This window comes from Lemur catta, chromosome 2 (assembly GCF_020740605.2).
Source record: "Lemur catta isolate mLemCat1 chromosome 2, mLemCat1.pri, whole genome shotgun sequence".
Lineage (NCBI taxonomy): Eukaryota > Metazoa > Chordata > Mammalia > Primates > Lemuridae > Lemur > Lemur catta.
Genome location: NC_059129.1, coordinates 24399493 through 24405732, shown reverse-complemented (window position 1 = coordinate 24405732; position 6240 = coordinate 24399493). Strand labels below are relative to the sequence as shown.

General features: G+C 53.7%; 1 long non-coding RNA gene across 1 annotated transcript; it reads right to left on the bottom strand.

Annotated features, from left to right (window-relative positions):
• Positions 1–4397: 4397 nt before the first annotated feature.
• LOC123631565 lies at positions 4398–5893 on the bottom strand. Its single transcript, XR_006733188.1, has 3 exons — positions 5205–5893; positions 5018–5117; positions 4398–4928 (listed from the first exon to the last, which is right to left on the bottom strand). It is a non-coding gene; the product is annotated as an uncharacterized LOC123631565 (long non-coding RNA).
• Between the last annotated feature and the right edge of the window lie 347 nt (positions 5894–6240).

Below are 6240 nucleotides of genomic sequence, written 5' to 3'. Positions count from 1 at the left end.
AAGGCTGAGCCAACAGCACTGCTCAGGCCAGGAAAGTGCAAGCCAGAGGGTCTCCAGAGAGTGCTGGACGCTTCTTTGTGGCCAGTGGCTTGGCTCAAAGGCCAGGGGCTAGTGCCAGGCCAGCCATGTCACATCCCAGTGAGTGGGATTGAGCCACAGGCAGGGATGCAATTATGGCACAAATGCTCAGCCCTCTACTGAGAAGTGCCAGGCTTCTGGCTGCTCGTGCAAAAATTATCCTTCTCCCATCCGTAAAAATTCCAAGTGCTTTAGAGCCCTTCTGAACGAGGTTTCTATTGATGTAAGTTGTAGCTTGCCTTAGTTTTAGGGCCTGCAGGAATCACCCCTGACCAGGATCCAGCATCCTTAGCCTGAGTCAGTATCTAAACATTTGTGTTTCCTTTCCAGAGACCTTAAACTCCATCAGTAATCAATGCTCCACGTGTGGAGGACAATGTCAGGACATACTCTCCCTCTTAGGGAGTGTTATTCATTACTTGTTCTTCTAGTCGATGCCCCTGGCCCCCTGGAGTCAGTGTCATGACGTACGTGATCAATATGCGATTTCCTTCCTGGGCCTGGGACGCTGGTTGGGCAAGTCAGAGACGGGTGCGATTTCCTCCTAGAGGAGAAAGAGCCACCAGTTGAGTCTCCCTGAGAATCTCTTCACATCAAGCACAATCTCCTTGGTGGAGGCTTGGAATGGAAAAAAAATCACTTATGCATTTGTATTTCAGCCAAGTGCAGGCTGTACCTTCATCCGTAATATTAGCTTTAAATAAAAGAGAGGAGACAGCAAGATAGTAAGAAAACGCAATGGGCCGTGCCTCAGAACTGCCTGAGTTTGGATCTTGGGTCCACCACCTGCTTGCTGTATGTACAAAATGGACTTGAACAAAACGGACCTGGGAATGAGCAAAGAGGGGTTTATTGGAGGCCTGTGCCCCCTGCCCCCTGGCATGGCCAGGTGGCTGGAGGACCTACCTGGGTGGAAATGGCCCAGAAGCAGGGATGACTGTGGCCTCAGAAAGGGCTGGTCACTGCTACTGCTGCAAATAAGGAAACTTCCACAGTCTTAAGGCTTCTGATGAGACCCAGAGTCAGCCAGACGAGCCCCGTCAGTGTCTGCCCTGCCGAGCCAGCGAGGAGAAGGGGAGGATTCAGCCCTACAGACCCCCACGGTGGGAGGCAAATACCAGAAGGGGAGGCATGATGCTGCATTGCCAAAGAATGGCAAATGCCACTGCAGTGTGTGGCTGCCTGGAGCTCTAATTTAGGGGTTCAGAATCTGGGGTGCACGATGAATCTCAGGGGTCTGCAAAAGCCCTGGAACTGCCTGCAACAGCGTGTGTGCCGAGAAGAGCATGTGTGTGCAGGATGCTGGGTGCAGCTATCAGGGGAGAAGGGCTGTGGCTCTTACCATGGTCTTGGCGTGGGTCTGTCGCCAGCCCCTCCCCCAGAGGCTCAGAATCACTGCTTGAATCACCCCCACTGCCACTACTGGCGTCCCTGTGTGGAAGTGCCCATGCAGCAGCCTCCTGACTGGCCTCCCTGTCCCCTCTCTTGCCCCGACATGGCTTTCTTCTTGCAGAGAGCAGGCGGAGGGATCCATGAGTCATCTCACGCTTTCCCTGCTCTTGGATCTGGGATTTAAGATCCAGACCTGCTTCTGTGGCTGGCAAGTCCCCTGGTGATCCCCCACCACGTCGATTTCTCTCCACCCGTTGCCCTACACACTCCATTCCAGGAACAGACAAATCCCCTGGGGGCTCCATCTCAGGGAACTGATCATCCAGGTTGCCTTGTCCTGTGGGGTTTCCCAGGACATGAGACTTTTAATGCTAAATCGAGGACAGTCTCACATAAACCGGGACAGCGGGTTATCCTAGCTCCCTCCTCTCCTCCCACTTGCCAGCTGTGCTCCCTCCTCATCCCCGTCCACGCCCCCACACTGATTAGGTGCCCTCATCTGTGGTCCCACGGGGCCCTGCGTCTCCTGTCCCGACGCCCACACGGCTGTGTTGAAATCGCTTACTTAACGAGTACTCTTTCCACTGCCTTATTCATAGTGGCGTCTCCACACCAAACATAGGATCTAGACGAGCTGAACAAGGCATGTGGTCGGGGCTGGAGGGTGCAGGGGGTTCCACATGGAGCAACCCCAGTGCAGCATCAGCTCAGCCCCCTCCCTGCCCGCAGACCTGCTCTCCAAAGGGCGGTTCCTGCATCAGCCAAGAGTATCTGACTGCAAGCAACAGAAAAAAAAATCTGAATAACTGTACATTAAATCCCCCCCAAAAGTGATCAGGCAGCTCTGGGGGTTGCCCACAAGGCTGAAGGGGGAAGCTCCACCCTCATGACATAATCCCCTCCCAAAGCCCTCACCCCCTAATATCATCACCCTGGGGGTTGGGTTTCAATGTATGAATTTGGGGGGGACGTAAACATTCAGACCATAGCAGTGAGTTTATCAGACGCAAATTGCTCAAGAACCTCATTCATTTTGTGCAGTAATTAAATAGAAGCTGTTTGGAAATATGATTATAGATTGGCCCATCAAAGCAAATTAAACCTTTGAAGAGTAATGGCCTAATTAGCTTCAGAATTCTGCCATTAAAGAAAAAAATCCAAATGCTCTGTTGTCCTGAATCAGGAAATGCCAGGGCCCTGCTGTAAAAGGCATCAAAGGAACATTAATATCACGTGGTTGTGGTTTCTGGGCGGATGAGGGGCCATGGGTGTAGACCCACCTGCCAAGGTGAACCTGGCTGGCTCGACTTCAGTTCCTTATTTATTTATTTGTTTTCTCTTCAAGGGTCTTCTTTTCAGTAGACATTTGTGTATAAACTGTCCATTCTGGGCCTTCTCGCCTCAGGATCCTGGTGGGCTCCTCCCCTCTGCACCCCTTCTTCATCCCCCAGCCTGAAGACTGTCTTTTTTCCTTTCCTTTCTTCTCGAATCCGACCCTGCACATGTCTCCCCTGTTTCCTCTGTGGCAGACATAGTTCCCGAGATCCTTTGCACTTTCATAGTTTTGCTGACCTGGGAGAGAAGATGGATGAGGTTCTGGAAGGTTCTGGAATGCACTGGGGTATCAGGCCCTGTCTCTGAGCCCTGACTCTGTGGAGTGGCTACTCCCTGGGCCTTGGGCGTCCTCTGCTCATGTTCCAGAGAGTGGGGTTAGGGTTAGGGTTACACTGACCCCCACTGCTGTTGCCATTCACGTACGCTCTCTCAGTAGCAGGGCCCTGATTTCCCTGGGGGATCCTCCCTCCACTCGGGGTCCATGTGGATTGGGCTGATTAGCCTTACCCCATGGGCCCAGGAATGGACACGTGATCCAAGCCTGACCAATCAGAACGCTTGATTTCCCTGGGCCTGGCACTTCCGGTGCGACCGCACTGCCAGAGGCGTTAGTCTTGGAGCTGCAGCTAATTCCCATCTACTCCGGACACCTTCCTTCCCTCCCGGGGCCCCTGTTGCCTCATGGGAAGTGAAGGTGATGGACTTGAGCAGGTTCTAGAACAAAGTACGCACCAGAACCACCTGGGGGACTTCTGGGCCTCACCCTCTAAGTGGGGGACTGGGAGGGTGCACTTTGTAAAAATCCCCTGGGTGACCCTAGTTTGCCCTGATTTCCAGGGGGCGTCTTGAGAACCCCCAACCAGGAGAATCCTCCAATCCTCCCAACACCCCCAAATTCCTTCCTGGGGCGGCAGCTAGAGCAGAGACTTGGTTTATTCATGCTCATTACGGGCAAGTTTGTAGACTTGTGGGGAAGACGGGCCAGCAGGCTGGGTTGCAAATGAAACCCGAACACATTCTAAATTATGAAATGCACAAAAAAACCCGGAAACTAGGCTCTTTCATTCAGATCCGGAGAACCGGATGCTGTATCCTTGGCAACGCAGTTGCAGAAAAACAAGTCTTTCTCCTGCCAGCCAGCCTGGCATTGAGACGACGAGGTTTCCATCCTGGGATGGGAGTCGGGGCCCCGGCCCCGGGTGCCTGCCCCTACACCGCCTCTCGGTCAACCTCGCTCACGTGTGTTGATTTGTGGAGTCCGGAGGGAGGAGGGAAAACTGCCTAATTCAAGAAATTTGCTGGACATAGCATGAAAAATGCACACCTCAGGGTCATGTTGATGTAATTTCCAGAACTCTTGCAAAGCAATTCCCATTCCTCCATTTCCTTAATCTCGTTGATAAATGGGCCCTATAATTACATCTTCTTTCGAGATGTCCAGCAAAAATAAACTCTAAGCCTGGAAGATAAAATAGTTGCTTTGTCATTGTATTATGCAAAGGCGACAGGGACACGCTCAGGATAAATTTAGCTTTACGTTCAATTTATTTCATATTGATTTTCCTCAATGTGATTTAAGCAATTACCTCCGAGCTAATTCTTAGTTAAAAAGGAGAAGTTAAAAGTCATACAACACAGATATCAAGATCTTGAGGCTTTATGATGGACAGAGCCGTGGGGACTGGCATCCAGCTGCCACTTGTATCCTGTTTTTACACGTTGTGAGACAAGCATGTGGGATGAGCTGTAGGGCCCCACCACCTTCCACAACCACGGCGTGGGGTTGAGCTGGAGATGTGGTCGCTCCACTTTACAGGTGGGTACACTGAAAGACACTTAAGTGTCCCCAGATGAGTGGGAGCTGGATCCTGTGTCCTCCCCGCTGGGAGAGGTCACAGGCCACTGACTATGTCACCAAGTCAGCAATGAAGTGGGCTTCCCCTTAGGCCTAATCTGAGACCCACTTTGTTCATTCACTCTGCAGGGATTTACGAGAACCTTCGAGGTATCCAGCCACACTTCCTCCCTGACGGACGGATCTCCCTTTGCTCTGTCCCTTGGGAGGATGTAGCGGGGAAGGTTCCAGGCCCTACGGAGAGGGCGGACATGATGCACAAAGATGGCTGGAGGATGAAAGGATATGACAGCTGATCGGGAGACGAGGTGGGGGCGGGCAGGCAAACTTGGCAATGGCCCACCCTGGGGGACTCACCTTCCAGGTGGGGCAAAGGTCTCAGTCCCAGCTTCTGCTCTTCCAGGTCTCCCCACCCCCTTACTGTGTGGATTGATGAGGCTTGTCCAGGACATGCAGGCTGTGAAATAATGTTCAGTACAGTTACGGCCACAGTGGTTAGTAAGGGGAGAAAGCTCTGGAAAGAAATCTTGGTAAGTCTAGGTACCACTTATCCAGCACTGTTGGGAAAGGCAGACCCCCCCCCATGCAGGTGGGGGGTGTCCGTCTGCTGCAGCAGGACGGGGGTCTGTGCTGCCACACTGCCCGCTCAGTTGCTGGGTGGATCTACTGACCACGGGGCTGGATCTTGGGCGCTCTCTCTCCTCTCCCCGTCTAAGTAGACGCAGCACCCTGCAGCTTGGGGCGTGTGTGTTGTCTGTCCCCAGCCACCTGGAGTCACACACTGGTCTCTTCTCTTCCCTGGGGCGCACTTATCTGCCTTTTAACCTTGTCTTCATTCCTTGTTCATCCTGTCTTGCGGCACAGCCTGGCCACCCAGTGGACAGTAAAACAAGCTACCGCACAACTGGAGCTTAAAGCTCCATTTGATCATCACAGGCCCCCGGGAGGATGGAAATGCCCCCATTGGTCACACTCGAAAGCTGGGGGCTCGGTGAGGGCTGTGGCTTGCTCAGAATGACTTGAGTGTGATGCGGACCCTGTCTGTCTGACTCCGAGGTGCTGCCTCTGTACGAGGGAGACTCTCATGAATGCAGTCAGTGCTGAGTAGTCCAAAAGGCAGAGGGGACCAGGCAGGTGGGAGACCTGCCAAAAGGGGCCACTGAAGCCAGGGACGGCAGACCAGGATTGGGGGCCTGTCCCCCAGGTCAGGCATTGGGCCTTTGTTCTCCCAACGTCTTAGTCTCTGAGACACTCCAGAGACTTGGAGGAGGCTGGGCGCCCCCGCCAGGGAGGGTCTCTGCTGACCTCCACCCCCAGGCCCTTGGCCAGACCTCTCGCTGGCTCTGCAGGAGTCTGACTGTCTAAGTTTGGGTCACCTGGCCACAGGCCAGCCCCCAGGGAGTGGGGAGGGAGTGGACTCTTGCCCTGTCTACTCTCAAACAGGAGAGCCAGGGCCACACTGGGCCTGGCACCGCCTGTCTGTGGCGGGGCAGGGAAGAGCCTGCTGCAGTGAGCTGGCTTTCCTCTCTGCCCAGGAGCAGCATGTGGCCTCCTGGGTGGGGCCTTCCTCGTCCTCAGGG